The 21,346-nt window shown below is 46.0% G+C and overlaps 1 pseudogene; it reads right to left on the minus strand.

Annotated features, from left to right (window-relative positions):
- Window positions 1-1,495: 1,495 nt before the first annotated feature.
- The window catches only part of LOC136620181 (protein polybromo-1-like), a 73,681-nt pseudogene continuing 53,830 nt past the window's right edge, over window positions 1,496-21,346 (minus strand).

Below are 21,346 nucleotides of genomic sequence, written 5' to 3' on the forward strand. Positions count from 1 at the left end.
ATTCTGCCGTCTCCCAAGACTATCTGGAATGAGCATTATACCTATATAGCTCCATAACAGGCAAGACATGTCCCATAGACATACATTATGGAAGTACCAGATCTCATTATAAAAAGAATGTAACTTTTTGGTATTCTGTAATATACAGTATTTAGAATGTATTTCTGAAAACATGATTGTGGGAGGCAAATAGTTTTATGGAGTCTCAGTGATCTTGAATATTCTCTACAATCTTTGGCGTCCTCTTCTTCATGACCCACTGACTGTGCCGAACATCAATGTTGTTTCCAGAGAATTGGCTCGCATGTTATGTCCAAAGTATGAGAGCCGCTGTTTGGGAATTTTGCCCTCCAGCGATATTTTTGGTTTGATACGCTCTAGGACCATCTTGTTGGTGACCATTGCTGATCCTGGTATACGCAGCATTCTTCTCCAGCACCATAGCTCAAAAGCATCAATTTTCCTTCTATCTGCCTTCCTGAGTGTCCAACTTTTGCATACATGATTGCATTTATAATTTGGATCTTTGTAACAGTGCTTGCTAATATCTTTACTCTTCCATATCCTTGCTATTCCTTGCATTGCACTGCGACCAAGTACAATTCTTTGTTTGATATCTGATTTTCCATTGCTGTGAATCTTGGATCCGAGCAAGAGGAAATCTTTACCAGATTCAATTTCCTAATTGTGGATTTAACGTGGACTGTACCATTACGTGGATTATACCATTACGTGGACTGTACCATTACTTGCTGCGGTCATTACCTTTGTTTTCTTTATGTTGAGGTGAAGCCCCATGCACTCACTTTCTTCTTTAACTCTTTGGATCTGATATTCCAGATCCCTTTCACTTTCCATGAGCAACATCGTATCATCGGCATATCAAAAGTTGTTGGCGTTTCTCCCACCGATTTTCACTCCAATTGTTGATTCGTCCAGGTTGCAACAGATATTAGATTGTACTCAATTCCACAATAAATGTAGGTAGGAACCTTTAGGGACTTACTGTGCCTTCAATATTAATAAAAGGGAGGTACATGGTGGACAAAAATATGGAACACCATACGAAATGCATGCCTTAAATAACATGGGATTATAAATCCTATTTCAATAAGCCATGTAGAGACAGATTTTAAGTGGCGGTAATATAACACAGATGCTGCCAGGCAGAAGTGATCATCTGACCGAGCAACAAGGTTCCATTGGTCAGGGGTTTGAGCCACTCAGCTACTGTTACCAGCTGGCTCCCAAAATCACCCAGAGCAGGGCAAGAGGTGAAGTAAACACAAACTCAGCCAAGCAGGGGTCAAAAGGGCAGCTCATTGCTAAAGATTAAAATCCCATGCATATTATATGGCGTTTCCCTATTTTTGTCCACCCCTTGTATGTAAAATATAACTTTGTGTGCAGTCCTTGAATGATGATGGTGAAATAAGGATGTAGTGCAACTATGGAATATAAAAAGTACATATCTGCAAATAACTATAGGTCCGAGTGTAGTGACAAAGACATTTAATTTAAAATAATGGCAGTGTGTGGTACAGCTGAACCCACAATTACAATAAAAAACAATGTATCTAACACATCAGCCAGCAACCAGCATCACTGACACTAAACCTCAAAAACACAACTCAAAATATGTAAAAATGCTGCATTTGACAACTTAATACAGAACACAAACAAATCAACACAATCAAAATAAACTTATTAAAAATGTCTTCATATCAAAATGGTCTTACAATGTACAGAAATGCAATAAAAAATATTGGCCTCCAGTCACTAAAAACATCAATTGTTCCACAAAAATTAGATTGGTGATGAGAGGTTAGACGTTTTCCATGTTGTACGCCTGGCGGATGTTTAAGGTGTCTCTAAGCATGAGATCTCGAAGGCGCCACAATGCGTTTGCCATAGTTGTGTGGGCCCCTTTGCTCTTCAACCAATGGGAAGGAAGCCGGCCCTCCTGCTCTTTGGATAAGTGGATATCCCGTCTTCGAGCTGAAATGGGAGAGAAGAGTTAATAAGTAACAAGACCGCATGGCTATGGGGTTCTTGCCCCTCATCAGTGTATAAAGTAGGGTGTTGGTTAACTAGGTGAAATCAACCTGAGTGTGGAGTGTTTAACCCAGTAAGGACGAGGCCCTTCTTTATTTTAGTTTTTTTTTCTCTTTTCAATTTTGTTTTTTCCTCCCCCCTTTTAAAAAATCATAACGTTCATTTATGAGGGCTTGTTTTTTGAATGACTATTTTTAAAAATGGTACTATTTAATGTACTGAAAAACGTTAAAAAAACCCTCTTATTGGAGTGTTTTTTCTGATGGTGTACACCGTCTGGGGTAAATAATGCATTACTTTGATAGCTTGGACTTTTATGGAGGTAACGATACCAATGTTTTGGGTTTTATATTTTTTAAATATGGGAAAAGTTTTTTTTGTTTTTTTCTAACTTATTAACTTTTAATTTTTTTTAATAATCAAATACTTTAAAAAAAAAAATCAGTTTTTAAGTCCCCATAGAAAACAAGAACTTGCAATGGTTTGATCGCTCCTGCAGAAGGAGGTAATACCGTAGTATGACAGTATATCACAATCAGACAGGCAGTCTATCAAGCCACACCACAGGCATGGCTTGATAGGCACTCTGCCATGGCAGCTCTGGGGGCTTTCAGAAAGGGTACTTCACCCAAATTTTTAATTATTCTGTTTTTTACAGAACATTAAAGTTGTAACTAGAATAGGTCTTCCATATTACACGCTTTTACCATAATACAATACCTCCCCCATCACACCACACACACCAAGTCCAAAGCACGGGCTGGAGACATTATTTGTTTAATTACTGTAGATCATCTCAGACTTTGTTCTAAAAATTTTCCCCCCAGGGATCCCATAAAGAGTGATAAACATGTAGAGTATTAGGTTTAGAAAACGTGGAAAATGGTGGTTTGTTAAACTATTAAAATTCCAAGTCCACTCTTCGAGATCAGCGGACTCATCCAAGTTTTTAGCAATAGTTAATCAAGCATATGAGAGTAGCTTATAAATTATTAACCTGCGGTAATTTTGCCCAACACCCTTTATGTTAAACATGCTACCTAATATACCTGCCATGATTATGTATGGTATGCTACTCTCAAAGGTGTTCTCCTATCATTTTATTTTCAATCCACTCAGGGGGATCTGCAAGCACATAACAATTGAGGAAGAACAGACATCTTTATCAGACTGAACTAGTTTTATGTGAATGTTATTAATCTAGCAAAGCAAGAAAGAAAAGTGTGTTTTGAGTCCCGTCGAACCACCATGTCCCCCTTCTCTGCTTCAGGTGGCAGCCAAAATGATTTCCAATCCAACCAAGATTTTGCAGGCTTATGGTCAGGATGTCACATTCTGTCCTGACCATAATAGAAGCAGGGCAGGAAGTGTAGAAGTGTGGCGCTACTATTCAATTCAATGGGAGCAAAGCTGGCGCTCCTACTTCATGCCATGAACACTGACGACGACGTTTGGCACGGTGCATTTGACAGCAGGACGGACAATCGGCTAGCGGCGGATGAACTACTGATGGCCTTTCCAGGGAATAAATTGGTCCTGCAGTTATACTCCCTTCCATCCTTACCATATTCCATAACATACTGTCCGCTAACATACAGATCCTAGGCTGCCACTATGGTGATGCCAACTGGTGATTAAGCCTGGTGATCTTTGCTATAAAATAAGCTCCTGCCTTTGGAGTGCATTTCTGATTTTATCTGCGATTGCAGCACTGAAGGACTGCTGGAACTGGCATTGATCTCAGTCTTGGCATCAGAAAGAGGGCTACACATTAGGTCATGCTCACATGCGGCGAATTTACTGCGGGCTTTCTGCATGGAAAATCTGCAGCGTTTACAGCAGCAGCAAAGTGTGAGATTTTAAAAATCTCGTCCACAAGCAGAAAAAAATCTGCACTAAATAAGTGCGCTAATTGACATGCAGTGTGGATGGTAAATCCTTAGTATGGTCAAGGGTCACAGATCCAGGGATTATTCCAATTGCTAGATTGGAATCGGGAAGGAATTATTTTCCTTAAATGGGGTAATTTGGCTTCTCCCTCATTGGGATTTTTTTTGCCTTCCTCTGTATCAACATTGGGGGTAATCGGCTGAACCAGATGTACATATGTCTTTTTTTGACATACTATGTAACAATTTACGCTGTGTATTTCCATCACAGATTCCACCTCTACAAATGAGGGCGTGAAATCTGCACCAATCAGTGAGGAAAATCTGAAGCAAATCAGCTGCATGTAAAGATACCCTTCCTGCTGTGCCCCCACCACAGATCTTGCTAGGCTACTAGCAATACTTGTGAGATGAAAAATACTTTTTTAGTACGATTACGGCCGGCCGCTCACAATATGTATTGTTGTGATTGATGGAGAGAAGGATTAAACAAATAAGATATTCACCAATTGGAGACGGATATATCTTGGTTTTGTTGCTCACCTGACAAGGTCTGGTCCCATTTGCTGATGCAGTTAGATTCTGCGGTTAACCCTTCAATGTTTTTCAAGTAGGCTTCAGAATGGAGTAACCTTTGAGTCCTGGGAGGGGGTGCAACAAATATTGGGATTGAAGGCTGTTGCATGACTGGCTGATTAGTTTGAACCTGACCTGGATATGGTGGTGGTGCCTGCTGCCCAGGGGGGACCAGAAGTCCCATCTAGAAATCAAGAAGAAAAAGTGATTGCAGTATCTGTAAACTATATCTAATGTAAGTAACAGTTCAGACTCGCTGTAGTGTAACCACATCTCAAAGTGTTCCCCCAAGTGCTGATCTCTGGGATCATTGCTATTATCAGGATTGTTCATACAGGCAGTCCCTACACCGGAGGTCCCCAACCTTTTATAGCCTGTGAGCCCCATTCGACTTTGAGTGATGGTTGGGGACCACGCCGAAGTCAAATATTTCCTGAATTCTAGTCAATCAGAGAAAACCATATAGACTGATGCATGTCAATTAAACAACCTGCATAATGTTAAAATCATAAGGCAGCAGTGCAAAAAATGACTACAAGTCGCCATGTAACAAGGCTGATAGATAATGGTGTTGAACAGACTATTCTGAATAGATTCTGAAAATGACATTAGTTTTTCTTCATCAGGTCTGCTTATCAAGATATGACGTATGTCAGTATTAATATATACATGTACACATATTGTATTATACATGTAATGACTGCCAATCAGAAGCTGAAGATAGAAAGATAAAAAACCAAAGGAGCCTAAAACATGAATAGAAGAAATGTTTCTTCATTGAGAGGTTGATGGAACTACATTTCTGCGAATTCCTGCCATGACATTCGGCTGGATGCTTCACCAAGAGTCTGCCATCATATGTGTATCCTATCGTCTGCAGTCCTGTTCTTCCATGGCAACCAGTAGTCCTCCATCATGTGTGTATCCCATCGTCCACAGTCCTGTTCTTCCACAGTCACCAGTAGTTCTCCATCATATGCGTATCCCATCATCCGCAGTACTGTTCTTCCATGGCAACCAGTAGTCCTCCATCATATGTGTATCCCATCGTCCGCAGTCCTGTTCTTCCACAGTCACCAGTAGTTCTCCATCATATGCGTATCCCATCGTCCGCAGTCCTGTTCTTCCATGGTCACCAGTAATTCTCCATCATATGTGTATCCCATCGTCCGCAGTCCTGTTCTTCCACAGTCACCAGTAGTTCTCCATCATATGCGTATCCCATCGTCCGCAGTCCTGTTCTTCCATGGTCACCAGTAATTCTCCATCATATGTGTATCCCATCGTCCGCAGTACTGTTCTTCCATGGTCACCAGTAGTTCTCCATCATGTTATCATGTTTGTATTCCATCATCTGCAGTCCTGTTCTTCCACAGTCACCAGTAGTCCTCCATCATATGTGTATCCCATCATCCGCAGTCCCGCTCTTCCACAGTCACCAGTAGTCAGCCATCATATGTGTATCCCATCGTTCACAATCCTGCTCTTCCACAGTCACCAGTAGTCCTCCATCATATGCGTATCCCATCGTCTGCAGTTCTGTTCTTCCACAGGTCACCAGTAGTCGGCCATCATATGCGTATCCCATGATCCGCAGTACTGCTCTTCTACAGACATCAGTAGTCCTCCATCTTATGTGTATCCCATCATCCGCAGTCCTGTTCTTCCACAGTCACCAGTAGTCGGCCATCATATGTGTATCCCATCGTTCACAATCCTGCTCTTCCACAGTCACCAGTAGTTCTCCATCATATGTGTATGCCATCGGCTGCAGTCCTGTTCTTCCATGGCCACCAGTAGTCCTCCATCGTGTGTATTCCATCGTCCGCAGTCCTGTTCTTCCATAGTCACCAGTAGTCGGTCATCATATGCGTATCCCATCATCTGCAGTACTGTTCTTCCACGGTCACTAGTAGTCTGTGATGTGCAGCGGTGGCGATATGTATCATATGTACTAATGTAAGCAAATGCTGGTGGGGAAATAAATAACAGAAATATATATTGACATCAGGAATATCTCAAAAACTAGAGCTCCTGGAACGATGTATGACATGCAAATGGATGGGATTTCCGGAATCAGCGGCACAAAAATACCCAGAATAAGGTAAAAAATTCCAGGCACCATGAAAATATTTTTGTTTTGCATTTTTTTTAGTTTCTACTGTTGTAACATGAGGATTATGGTGGCTAAGGCCGGTTCACACGACCATAAATCACAGCACGCCGCCCACATGAGGCACGCAAGTACGTGATGACAAGGCGTACATGCTGCGGGACGCCAGTTGACAAGTATGTGCGCATGATATGCGCCAAGATAGGACATGCTGTGATTTTTTTCTTGCACGCATATTTTGGGTGAGCGGCAACAAGGCCACCTATGGCAGATTGGAAGAGCATATTCTACACGCAAGACCCATGCGCAGAATACACTGTACTGACATGGCCGTGTGAGCCCGACCTAAGGCTACAGAGCATGTTTCTGTCACTTTTCCAGCCTTCAGGGGGTGATTTATGTCCTAACTGTAACAGACTGAGGTCACACATCATATTGTAGATTTTCCATTGATACTTTCGGCTTCTTCTAAGCACAATTCATCAGGATAACATGCACTAACAACTACTTACCTGCTGATTGTAAGGGTTAGTTCCAGCTGCAGGGGATCCCACCATGGAAGTTACACCCGGCTGCATGACTCCTGGAACCAATATACAGAGAATTAACATCAACCTTACACTCCTCATCAACTGCTTAGCGCTGAATAAAAGGCCATAAGAGGGTATGATGCCAGCAGAAATAATAAATCATACCCATTTCAACCATAAGAATATTCATGCTATGCAGGAGACAGACTTCTTTTTAGAGAGCGGCAGTCACTTGTACTGGTGGCGGTCTGTAAATGGTATAGTAACACTTCCACCTCCAACACACTCGTTTATTTGGGGCCGTGTGCCGTTTATGTTAATTCATTATAGGGGGCTATGCCGATTGACGTCTTTTCACATGGACCTCAAATCTCAACGCATGTCCTGTTCCTGTCCATATCACGGATGAGAACTAGGACATGCTAATGCACGTCTATGCTATGTTGTGTCCATGTGAATCAGACTGCACACGGACATGTGCGGTCTCATGAGAGCTGCGCCCAAGATTCGGGTGCAACTCGCCCACATAAGAAGTGTGTACCCAACCTATGCCTCTCCCATATGCTAGTTTTCAGGCACAACATCTTTCTCCCCAAGAGGTCCCGGTCCCCCAAAATCTAGAGGTTATATAACGTTTTTGTTACTTTTTAAGTACACAGAAGTAAAACAGATCTATAAAAGCAGATAAATAGATTAAAAGGGTATTCCCATCTCACCTTTTATGACATATGCCATAAAAGTCTGATACTGGGGTCCACACCTATCTAGAGTTGTAGCCCCCACTGACCCTGGCCCGGCGGTATGGGGTGGCTAGAGGTGATCGGAAATTATGAAAATAGCCACATGCGTGGTTTCTGTAACTCCTATAGATATGAATGAGAATTATAGAAACAGCGTAGCACAGCGAGATACACCGTTTCCACACCTCTGGAGTTAGGAACACACTTCTATGGGAGTTACGGAAACAATGTAACCCAGCTGTGTGCAGTTCTTTCTTTCCATCAGGCCACCTTATAGACAGTTTTGTTCCAATCCCGAGAAGGGCGGACCCCTATAACATCCACTTGTCGCTACATTAGGGCCAAATGGCACATGGTTGTATTTTCGGGCAGTGTACTGTCTATGGGCTAATCACATGCACGATTCTTCACACGGACCGATAATCTCCATGAAAAGCTTGTAACGTGTCCTACTGCCATATTTTCATGGACGAGAGCACTCAATGTCGTTGAATATCGGACATCACACCAACAGCTGTCAATGTGCTGCCCGATGCAAGCGAGCGTCTCAGGTGCGAATCACAGTACGACCGTCTGCCTTTCGCCTAACACAAAGTTTCAGATGTCTTAAATGCTGGGATACAACGAGGGAGATTAAGGACACGGGCGGAAAGAAAAAAATAACTCTTTGTGATCAATAGCAATCCATCACAGCCCAGCTTTCATGTTGTATTCTGCCGACTGGTTGCTACGGGCAACAAAGTTTTCCTTTTAGACAGCTTCATATATCTGTCCCAAAATGAGGAGAAAATGGATAATATTTGTCCAGTAAACAAATCACCTCATGAAAGACAATGTTGTCCAAATCTTCTGCTATACGAACCAGAACAGAAAGCTGCTAAAGGTACCGTTACATGGGATGACGGACGGGCGCACCAGAACCCGACAGCCGCCCCCAGAGACTATCTGCTTTCACACAGGAGTGATAGGACTTCAGAGAATAGAAGCGGAAAAGGTTGGAGATCGCTCCGTCCGCCTCCATTCACTGCAAACAATAGGTGAACGACTGACTCTTCATATGGGCCAATAACCACTTGGTTTGTAAGGGAGCTAAAAAACAGGCGAATCCGACAAATGCGCGATTTCTCGCTTGGTGCCCTGTCAGCCGACGCTCACCCGAAATCATTGCTTCCAGTGATGATTCTGGGGATAATCGCCCCGTGTCAGAGTCCCTCCCATCCCATCATGTATTAGTAGAATTCTACTTTCTTTGAGGAGACTGATCTTTAGAGAAGCTGTTCTCCTGGTAAGACAACTCCGAACATCTTCATGCAGCCTATAAGCTTTGCTATAAGTGCGATAGTCATTCGGAGAATGTAAGCGGAGCGTGAGGAATTGTTCCGGCGACCGCCATCATTCACAGTAAACAGGAGTCGCCCAAACAATGAGCGGCGTCTCTTTACATGGCCCGATTATTGCTGGGTCTTTAGTTCTGCTAGGAACCAAGTGACTGACAGGTGAGCGGCTTCTTGCTCGGTAGTTGGTGACCGCATGTACACAGGACGACTGGAAATTGCAGTTTTCAGTGATAATTTGGGCAATGATTGCCTGATGTAAAGGTGACTTTAGGGAATAGCCAAGAAGCTTCCGCACTTCAGTCGTTATTCAGATGTGGTGTATTTGCATCACGATTATGTAGCAAATTCCAGTACAATATAAGTGGATGGGGTTTTCAAAACAGGATCTGTATGTAGCAAATCGCATCAATCCCCCCCCCCCCTTCACCCCCCAAACACACCCGTTTCACAATAAATGATCTTTTTGCTCCTATATTGTGATCAATTACTTATATAAACGTTACAATCACACAGAAAAAGTTCCATTCCCTCCGATAACTTCTAGGGGAGGATTTCGTGCAGACAAGTAGATTAATATCACAGTAGGCATTTGTACTTGGTAAGCTATGTCCTGAATATGCAGATGTGGTTGTCACAGCTGACAGACCCAAAAGTGGCTGCTACGGCTTCTACCCTTCCTCTATCAGCTCAGCTATAAAACACCCATAATACACCATAAAATACAGGGCTAAGGCTTTATTTAAAGACTGACACATAGAAGCCACTTGGCCATATAATCTAGTATTCGTATATATTGATCGCATTCCCTGTAATGTATACATTGTTCTAGTTCAGCTGCACACCCCCTACACCTGCTGTCATAGACTATCAACCTCGTATGGTTAATTAAAGCGTAGACTCTACTGCCTAAACTGGAATTATTATCTTTTTAATGTAATGTAACTAGGGCTTATTTTCGAGGTAGCTTATATTTCAAGCCTCCCTGAAAGATCAGGATAGGGCTTATTTTTGGGAAACACGGTATTAGACATTTTTGGCTAGCTGTTCAGAGAAGCAGTTTTTATTTTTTGTAATCTCGTCAACAAATTACGCACACAAAATGGGTGTGCAGACAATGTACACTGAGAGCCTGGGTGCCTACAAGTCTGCAATGACCTTTTGTCACTTAGAAAGCATGAGGAAAGAAAACTACTGTGCCACTCCATGAAGAACATAAATAGGCTAAAAGGCAGCTACAGTCACTGTAAAGGCTACCTATACACGGGATAGCGCAATATTTCTCGGCCCAAGTATCGCAATCGCCAACATGCGGTTTTACTCTGAAGTGAAGCATTTTTCTGGCAAAAACCACCTCCCATCACTTCTTTGAAGTAGCGGTCCTCTAGCGCAGTTTTTAGCCATGTGGAAGATTGAAAACAATGGGAAGCAGTTGCCAAAGAGAAACCTTGCATCGCATGAAGTGCAATGTGCTTCATTGTCCCATTGAACACAATGGCCGATGTGTTCTGAGGAACGCGAAAAGGTAGGACATGCCGCATGGTGCAGGAAAACATTGCTCATGTATATGCCTCCATTCAAAAGAAGGGAGTTTATATTTGCGTGAGCTTTGTGAGTCTCGCAACACACCAAACTCGTGTGAGATTCCCGGCCGTGGGAAACCGGCCAAGGCCACTCTCACACATGTGTTTTTTACCGCGATTACCGTGGCGTTCTGAACACAATGGTGATTGCGGTACAAGGCTCCCATTGATTTCCATGGAGCCTTACAGACCTGTACTCGATTGCAGCATTTTCAAACACTGCGATTTTCGAGCACTGTCTGCTCTATTTTATTGCGATTAATGCATTTAATAACCCGTCAAAATTATGCGGTGGGTTAAAACCTGCTGTCGGAGGCCGTAACCCGAATCCGAAAACAGCAGTAAAATCGTGGCAAAACGCGGCAATCGAAATCGTGGTGTTTTGCTGATGGCACTTGTGAGAGTGGCATAAGGGTTCTTACCCACTTGTGTGTTTTTTGTTTTTTTTTAACGCTGCGATATTGCAGCTTTTTTTTTAAACGCAATTGTCAATGGGGCTTTCTAAATGTTAAAAACGCATCGCAAGTTTGTGCTTTGTGATTTTTGTGTGATGCGTTTTTAATAGAGATGAGCGAGCACCAAAATGCTCGGGTGCTCGTTACTCGGGACGAAATTATCGCGATGCTCGAGGGTTCGTTTCGAGTAACGAACCCCATTGAAGTCAATGGGCGACCCGAGCATTTTTGTATTTCGCCGATGCTCGCTAAGGTTTTCATTTGTGAAAATCTGGGCAATTCAAGAAAGTGATGGGAACGACACAAAAACGGATAGGGCAGGCGAGGGGCTACATGTTGGGCTGCATCTCAAGTTCACAGGTCCCACTATTAAGCCACAATACGGTAGCGGCAAGAGTGCCCCCCCCCCCTCCCAACAACTTTTACTTCTGAAAAGCCCTCATTAGCAATGCATACCTTAGCTAAGCACCACACTACCTCCAACAAAGCACAATCACTGCCTGCATGACACTCCGCTGTCACTTCTCCTGGGTTACATGCTGCCCAAACCCCCCCTCCACGACCCAGTGTCCACAGCGCACACCAAACTGTCCCTGCCCAGCCTTCAGCTACACTCATGCCACACCACCCTCATGTCTATTTATAAGTGTGTCTGCCAGAGGAAAAGCAGGCACACACGGCAGAGGGTTGGCATGGCTAGTCAGCGACCCTCTTTAAAAGGGGCGGGGCGGGGCGATAGCCCACAATGCTGTACAGAAGCAATGAGAAATCCAATCCTGTGCCACCTCCATCTGGAGCTGCACACGTGGGCATAGCAATGGGGAACCCATGTGCCACACACTATTCATTCTGTCAAGGTGTCTGCATGTCCCAGTCAGACCGCGTTTTTTTATAAATAGTCACAGGCAGGTACAACTCCGCAATGGGAATTCCGTATGCACCCACAGCATGGGTGGCTCCCTGGAACCCACCGGCGGTACATAAATGTATCCTATTGCATTGCCCATCACAGCTGAGGTAATGTCGTGCTTAATGCAGGTGGGCTTCGGCCCACACTGCATGCCCCAGTCAGACTAGGGTTCTTTAGAAGTGGACAGATGTAGTTACAACTCCGTGTGCACCCACAGCATGGGTGGCTCCCTGGAACCCACCGGTGGTACATAAATATATCCCATTGCAGTGCCCATCACAGCTGAGGTAATGTCGTGCTTAATGCAGGTGGGCTTCGGCCCACACTGCATGCCCCAGTCTGACTGGGGTTCTTTAGAAGTGGACAGATGTAGTTACAACTCCGTGTGGACCCACAGCATGGGTGGGTGCCAGGAAGCCACCGGCGGTACATAAATATATCCCATTGCAGTGCCCATCACAGCTGAGGTAATGTCATGTTTAATGCACGTGGGCTTCGGCCCACACTGCATGCCCCAGTCAGACTGGGGTTCTTTAGAAGTGGACACATGCAGTTACAACTCCCTGTGGACCCACAGCATGGGGGGCTCCCTGGAACCCACCGGCGGTACATAAATATATCCCATTGCAGTGCCCAACACAGCTGATGTAACGTCAGCTGTAATGCAGGTGGGCTAAAAATTCATTTGATTACACTGTAGGCGAGGGCCCCCAAAAATTGGTGTACCAACAGTACTAATGTACCTGAGAAAAATTGCCCATGCCCAACCAAGAGGGCAGGTGAAATCCATTAATCGCTTTGGTTAATGTGGCTTAATTGGTAACTAGGCCAGGAGGCAGCCCAGTTAAAATAAAAATTGGTTCAGGTGCAAGTTTCAACGCTTTAATGAGCATTGAAACGTATAAAAATTGTTTACAAAAATTATATGACTGAGCCTTGTGGGCCTAAGAAAAATTGCCCATTCAGCGTGATTATGTGAGGTTTCAGGAGGAGGAGCAGGAGGAGGAGGAGGAGGAGGAGGAGGAATATTATACACAGATTGATGAAGCAAAAAGGTCCCCGTTTTTGATGGGGATAGAGAACGATGCTTCCATCCGCGGGTGCAGCCTACGTATTGCTTAGGTATCGCTGCTGTCCGCTGGTGGAGAAGAGAAGTCTGGGGAAATCCAGGCTTTGTTCATCTTGATGAGTGTAAGCCTGTCGGCACTGTCGGTTGACAGGCGGGTACGCTTATCTGTGATGATTCCCCCAGCCGCACTAAACACCCTCTCTGACAAGACGCTAGCCGCAGGACAAGCAAGCACCTCCAGGGCATACAGCGCGAGTTCAGGCCACGTGTCCAGCTTCGACACCCAGTAGTTGTAGGGGGCAGAGGCGTCACGGAGGACGGTCGTGCGATCGGCTACGTACTCCCTCACCATCCTTTTACAGTGCTCCCGCCAACTCAGCCTTGACTGGGGACCGGTGACACAGTCTTGCTGGGGAGCCATAAAGCTGTCAAAGGCCTTAGAGAGTGTTCCCCTGCCTGTGCTGTACATGCTGCCTGATCTCCGCGCCTCCCCTGCTACCTGGCCCTCGGAACTGCGCCTTCTGCCACTAGCGCTGTCGGATGGGAATTTTACCATCAGCTTGTCCGCCAGGGTCCTGTGGTATAGCATCACTCTCGAACCCCTTTCCTCTTCGGGTATCAGAGTGGAAAAGTTCTCCTTATACCGTGGGTCGAGCAATGTGTACACCCAGTAATCCGTAGTGGCCAGAATGCGTGTAACGCGAGGGTCATGAGAAAGGCATCCTAACATGAAGTCAGCCATGTGTGCCAGGGTACCTGTACGCAACACATGGCTGTCCTCACTAGGAAGATCACTTTCAGGATCCTCCTCCTCCTCCTCGTCAGGCCATACACGCTGAAAGGATGACAGGCAAGCAGCATCTGTACCCTCAGCAGTGGGCCAAGTTGTCTCTTCCCCCTCCTCCTCATGCTCCTCCTCCTCACCGCGCTGAGATATAGACAGGAGGGTGCTCTGACTATCCAGCGACATATTGTCCTTCCCCGCCTCCATTTCCGAGTGCAAAGCGTCTGCCTTTATGCTTTGCAGGGAACTTCTCAAGAGGCATAGCAGAGGAATGGTGACGCTAATGATTGCAGCATCCCCGCTCAGCACCTGGGTAGACTCCTCAAAGTTTCCAAGGACCTGGCAGATGTCTGCCAACCAGGCCCACTCTTCTGTAAATAATTGAGGAGGCTGACTCCCACTGCGCCGCCCATGTTGGAGTTGGTATTCCACTATAGCTCTACGCTGCTCATAGAGCCTGGCCAACATGTGGAGCGTAGAGTTCCACTGTGTGGGCACGTCGCACAGCAATCGGTGCACTGGCAGATGAAACCGATGTTGCAGTGTCCGCAGGGTGGCAGCGTCCGTGTGGGACTTGCGGAAATGTGCGCAGAGCCGGCGCACCTTTTTTCAAGCAGGTATGACAAGTGTGGGTAGCTTTTCAGAAAGCGCTGAACCACCAAATTAAAAACATGGGCCAGGCATGGCACGTGCGTCAGGCTGCCGAGCTGCAGAGCCGCCACCAGGTTACGGCCGTTGTCACACACGACCATGCCCGGTTGGAGGCTCAGCGGCGCAAGCCAGCGGTCGGTCTGCTCTGTCAGACCCTGCAGCAGTTTGTGGGCCGTCTGCCTCTTCTCTCCTAAGCTGAGTAGTTTCAGCACGGCCTGCTGACGCTTGCCCACCGCTGTACTGCCATGCCGCGCGACACCAACTGCTGGCGACGTGCTGCTGCTGACACATCTTGATTGCGAGACAGAGGTTGTGTAGGAGGAGGAGGGTGGTTTAGTGGAGGAAGCATACACCGCCGCAGATACCACCACCGAGCTGGGGCACGCAATTCTGGGGGTGGGTAGGACGTGAGCGGTCCCAAGCTCTGACTCGGTCCCAGCCTCCACTAAATTCACCCAATGTGCCGTCAGGGAGATATAGTGGCCCTGCCCGCCTGTGCTTGTCCACGTGTCCATTGTTAAGTGGACCTTGGCAGTAACCGCGTTGGTGAGGGCGCGTACAATGTTGCGGGAGACGTGGTCGTGCAGGGCTGGGACGGCACATCGGGAAAAGTAGTGGCAACTGGGAACCGAGTAGCACGGGGCCGCCGCCACCATCATGCTTTTGAAAGCCTCCGTTTCCACAAGCCTATACGGCAGCATCTCCAGGCTGATCAATTTAGCAATGTGCACGTTTAACGCTTGAGCGTGCGGGTGCGTGGCGGCGTACTTGCGTTCGCGCTCAAACAGTGGCACTAGCGACGTCTGGACGCTGCGCTGAGAGACATTGCTGGATGGGGCCGAGGACAGCGGAGGTGAGGGTGTGGGTGCAGGCCAGGAGACGGTAGTGCCTGTGTCGTGAGAGGTGGGTTGGATCTCAGTGGCAGGTTGGGGCACAGGGGGAGAGGCAGTAGTGCAAACCGGAGGCGGTGAACGGCCTTCGTCCCACCTTGTGGGGTGCTTGGCCATCATATGCCTGCGCATGCTGGTGGTGGTGGCTCCCCAGCTGATCTTGGCGCGACAAAGGTTGCACACCACTGTTCGTCGGTCGTCAGGCGTCTCTGTGAAAAACTGCCACACCGTTGAGCACCTTGACCTCTGCAGGGTGGCATGGCGCGAGGGGGCGCTTTGGGAAACAGTTGGTGGATTATTCGGTCTGGCCCTGTCTCTACCCCTGGCCACCGCACTGGCTCGGCCTGTGCCCACACCCTGACTTGGGCCTCCGAGTCCTCGGCCGCGTCCACGTCCTCTAGGCCTACCCCTACCCCTCAGCATGCTGTATTACCAGTAATGCAGAAACAGAACGCTGTAATTAAATGTGCCGCTTATTGGCCAGTGGTTGGAGGCTGACTTCGCTTACGGAACGCCAGGAAATAATTTTGTGCAAGCCTGCTGTAACACTTAGCTGGCTGCGTATGAATTAGGAGAACTACTACACCCAGCAGACACCCAGAACACTGAGGACAGTCACAGGCAGCCCAAATAGATTTTTTCCCCCAAATTTTTCTGCAAAGGCCCACTGCCTATATTCAATCAATATGTCTTCTGTCCCTGCCTAAGCGCTTCTGGCCCTGCAGTATGTCAAAGAACTGCAGAGTGTTGCACTGTGAACTGCAATACAGCGGTGATTTCACAGCCCAGACAGAGCCAGGAAATAATTTGGCGCAAGCCTGCTGTAACACTTAGCTGGCTGCGTATGATTTTGTAGAACTACTACACCCAGCACAGACAGACCCAGAACACTGAGCACAGTCACAGCCAGGCCAAATAGATTTTTTCCCACAAATTTTTTTGCAAAGGCCCACTGCCTATATTCAATCAATAATATGTCTTCTGTCCCTGCCTAACCACTTCTGTCCCTGTAGTATTACTGCAGGGCGCAATGCTCTGCACGGCCGATATACCAAAAAAAAAAAAATGTGCAACACTGCAAAAAGCAGCCTCCACACTACTGCACACGGTTAGATGTGGCCCTAAGAAGGACCGTTGGGGTTCTTGAAGCCTAAAATAACTCCTAACGCTCTCCCTATAGCAGCTCCGGCACCAGCAGCACTTTCCCTGATCTCTGTCAGAACGCATCTGAGCCGAGCCGCGGCAGGGGCCGATTTATATACTCGGGTGACACCTGATCTCGCCAGCCACTCACAGCAGGGGGGTGGTATAGGGCTGGAACGTCGCAGGGGTAAGTTGTAATGCCTTCCCTGTCTTTCAATTGGCCAGAAAAGCGCGCTAACGTCTCAGAGATGAAAGTGAAAGTAACTCGAACATCGCGTGGTGCTCGTTACGAATAACGAGCATCCCGAACACGCTAATACTCGAACGAGCATCAAGCTCGGACGAGTACGTTCGCTCATCTCTAGTTTTTAACATTAGAAAGTCCCAGTGACAATCGCCTTAAATAAACGCAAGTGGGTAAATGCCCTAAGAGAGATGTGGAACACGGATTTTGATTATAGGTGTTATTGTGAAATATATGCTGCTGAAAAACGGCAAATAGTGATAAAGTGTTAGATTTAGAGGAGAATAATGGCTCATTTGGTTAAAAAACAAAGACTTAAAAAACACTTATTAAAACCACATTTTTATGGGAAAATGGCTAAGTTGTCACTGAACAGCACATATATTACAGACAAACAGAAGTAGCATACTAATGGGCTACATGTGCACCAACTATAGAGGTCCTACTAACACCACAGCTGAAAGTATCACCCAGAAATGCTTATATCAGGGCAAACCCAGTCCCACAAAAGAAACTGCAATTAAACCCGGAAAAGGGAATAATTAAAAAAAAGTGAAAGAAATTCCTTAAATCTGCACAAATGGGACCTGATAGATGCTGATATTCTGAATAAGAGGACAATACAATCATTTATTAAAATAGCTTGTTAAGGTGGAGCATCTGGGGTGGACATGGTTTCTTGCTCTTTATCAGACCATGAAAATGTATTTTATTTTTTTAAGGGGGGTCTGCACAGATTTTTGCAGCAGAATCCACTGCGGGCGTCCGCACTGCGAAACTGCAGCAGATTCTATTCATAGCATGCAATGCGAAATAGATTATTCTGGCATACTCACGGAAACCAAATGTAGTTTCTATGAGCGTAGGAAAGAAATCTCAGCATGCTGCATTTTTGTGCGGATGGCTTCCATTGAAGTCATTGGAGGCAGTCCGACCTGCAGCCTGTCTGTAATTGACATTGTGGACAGACTGCGGATTCCGCATCATCGCCAAGCAACGGCATGGAAAAAAAAAATGTAGAAAACAAAATCTATACTGCACATGTCCAACAGCGGCTCTCCGCGACCATCCACAATACAGAGAAAAGAAAGTCAAGTACGCAGGGTTGCCGGCTGCTGTCAGGGCTGGGTTCCGCTGTGGGCTCCCGCATGCAGAATCCGGCTCGGACATGTGCAGCCCACCTAACAAGTACAGGTGCACCCATTGTACAAAATACTGTGTATCCTCAGACCATCCCTATATTCCAATAAGTTCCTATACTTCCTCACTCCCCCAGTAAAGTAAATGCAACCGACCAGGGCTTTGAACAAGATAAAAGATCATCAAAAACATACAAAAAATTGCTCTAAAATCATTTTATGCAATCTAGACAAGGAATCCATGTTTTTGTGTGGTTAAGGACAAAGAAATTACATCTTCCCCCAAATTAGGCGGCAGATTTACCTGACGAGAACCACATAACAAAACCCAACATAACAGCTTAATTGCTAAAGATTGTTAGAAGTGTCTGGTGATAAAGTGACTGGCGGTGGATCAGTATACATACAAGCATCTGAAGGGAGAGGTGGGATGGAGGTGAGTGAACGAGGTTATGACATTCTTACCCTGTAGCGGGATGCCCGGAAGGCCTGGTATACCAGGTGGAAGGAGGTGGGGAGGTGGTATCACCCCATGATGAAGAGGCTGCATGCTGCCCATGCTAATAATGCCATCAATTGGGCCTTGCATAGGTGGCAGGCCAGGCGGATAGCCCCCTATCATGCCTTGAAGAACAAACATGCAATATAATGGATTAAAACAAACATGCACTAACATGAAGAAATGGCGTTAATTCTGTGATATTAATGTTGAGAACATACAAAAATGAGTTAGCAGTTTAACAAAAATCAAAACATGTCGTCATGTTAATAGCTACATCATGGAAGGATGGAAATTATATAAGGTGTCAACAAAGCTCAGGAGGTTTCCTCTATAGGATCCAATGATAAGCCATGAATATAGTAAAGGGATCAAATGAGAAGATTAAAAGCGGAGCCTCCAAAAAACATCATTATTATTTTGTGAACACGATAATTTGTTCAATTTTCACATAAAAGGTCTTCGGGGAGGTTTTAGATCTGTAAAACTTAAAGGGGTTGTCTCGCGAAAGCAAGTGGGGTTAAGTACTTCTGTATGGCCATATTAATGCACTTTGTAATATACATCGTGCATTAAATATGAGCCATACAGAAGTTATTCACTTACCTTCCCTGCGCTGGCGTCCCCGTCTCCATGGTGCAGTCTAATTTCAGCGTCTAATCGCCCGATTAGACGCGTTTGCGCAGAAGGGTCTTCTGCCTTCGGGTCTGTCCGGCAGCAGCAGCGTTCTGGCTCCGCCCCTTCTACGCGTCATCGCGTAGCTCCGCCCCGTCACGTGTGCCGATTCCAGCCTCCTGATTGGCTGGAATCGGCACATGTCATGGGGCGGGGCTACGCAATGCCGCGTAGAAGGGGCAGAGCCAGAATGCCGCTCGTGCTGGACCGAACAGATGGGAGAAGACCCTTCTGCGCAAGCGCGTCTAATCGGGAGATTAGACGCTGAAATTAGACGGAGCCATGGAGACGGGGACGCCAGCGCAGGGAAGGTAAGTGAATAACTTCTGTATGGCTCATATTTAATGCACGATGTATATTACAAAGTGCATTAATATGGCCATACAGAAGTACTTAACCCCACTTGCTTTCGCGAGACAACCCCTTTAAAGGGCTTGTCAAGTTGAAATGAACTTTTAGATATAGAGCCAAAATGGGTTAACGCAACTAAATAAATGCTACTTACCTGTCCTCCGTGCTGAGGATCCATCACTGCAGTCCTGCATCTGTTGACAGCGGACGGGGGGTGACCACCACCCGCCAATCAGAGGACACAACATGTCGCCGGTTCTCTTGACATCACAACTCAAATCCTGGCGGCACAATGGTGCCATGAGTTCTGAATGGGGATTCTGAGGCCTGTGATTGGCAGGCAGCCGTCACCTGACTTCTGATGTCAAAGACCAGGTAAATCGCGGGGCTGGATCGCTGTTGTTAAGAACACACAAGTACTGTTTGTTTTGTTGTTTTAACCCACTTGGATCTAGGTTTAAAAAGTTAATTTTGATTGGACAACCCCATTTTAAAGGGTTCTCCAATATCATCCAGACATGGCTAAGATGGGAATCCAACCTATGCCTTTTCCGTAACACCCATTCGCTTCCGTCGGTTTTCATACTCCCATCCTTTGCGGTGACATCCATTCTGGCAATATGTGCAAGCCCCCGAGAGGTGGGACTCTTATCTATCAGGTACTTATGGCATAGCTTTTTCCCTAGGAAAAGTTTCAGTTTCAGTGTAAAGTTCAAGATGCAAATTAAAACCACACAGAGGAGCCAATACTATGCAGCCTGGAAACATCCCCCCTCCCTAAAAAAAAAACAGTAGCAAGAAACTTGGTGGTTTGCATCCCTACTGCTAACAATAAGTGCGCAGATAGAGAGAATTGACCTTAAATGCCAAAAAAAACCTTCAGGCCATGTAGTTGTAGCTGAGAAGTGCAATCAAGGTTTAGGACATTTTCTACTGCCATAACATGAGAGAAATTGCTGCCCATATTACTGCAGCAATGCCTGAACCTCCTACCTATAGGGTCCTATTGTGCTCCAAATTTGGTTTCCTTGAACTATGGGAGGTCCTAAGTAAAGGCCATGTGAAAATAGCCTAAAGGATCATTATCCATCCTCATGTAACTTATAAGGTGGCTGCTGTCCACCGCTCTGATGCCTGAGACGAGCATACGCCTCTCACTGTGTCAATGCTTACCCTTTCCATACAAGATGCTGGTAAATTAACTGCTCCTAACCGTCCAGTCTTCTGCATATGGCGGTTCTTTGTCCATAAACAATGCCTCTCTTGTCCATTGCCTTGACCTGGCATTGCAGCTTATGGCCCTTTTACATGGGCCGACAGTCGCTTAAATGACTGCTCGCACGCTGACGTCCCTGCTAAGGTCGTCAGCGCTGCTGCAGAGAATTTAGATCCAAGATTTTGCCGCTGGATCGCTGGGTTCCGCTCAGTGCTTCACCTTCTACCTGAAGCACCGAGTGGAGAGCATTTACACGGAACGAGAAGCCAGCGATCCAGCAACAGTTCTTTCATTGACTAAAAGTCAGCGATAAAAAAAAAAAAACGCAAACAAATAGTGAGCGATTTTTTTTTTGCCTTTACACTAAACAATTATCAAATGAATTTTGAGTGATAATCGTTCGTGTAAATGGGCCATTGAAGAGAACTAGACAAGGCCTCGGACACGAGTGGCACATTTCTGGCATAAGAACAGACTTTTCTCTAATCCGGAGAGAACTA

The sequence above is a fragment of the Eleutherodactylus coqui genome, chromosome 3 (genome assembly GCF_035609145.1).
Source record: "Eleutherodactylus coqui strain aEleCoq1 chromosome 3, aEleCoq1.hap1, whole genome shotgun sequence".
NCBI lineage: Eukaryota > Metazoa > Chordata > Amphibia > Anura > Eleutherodactylidae > Eleutherodactylus > Eleutherodactylus coqui.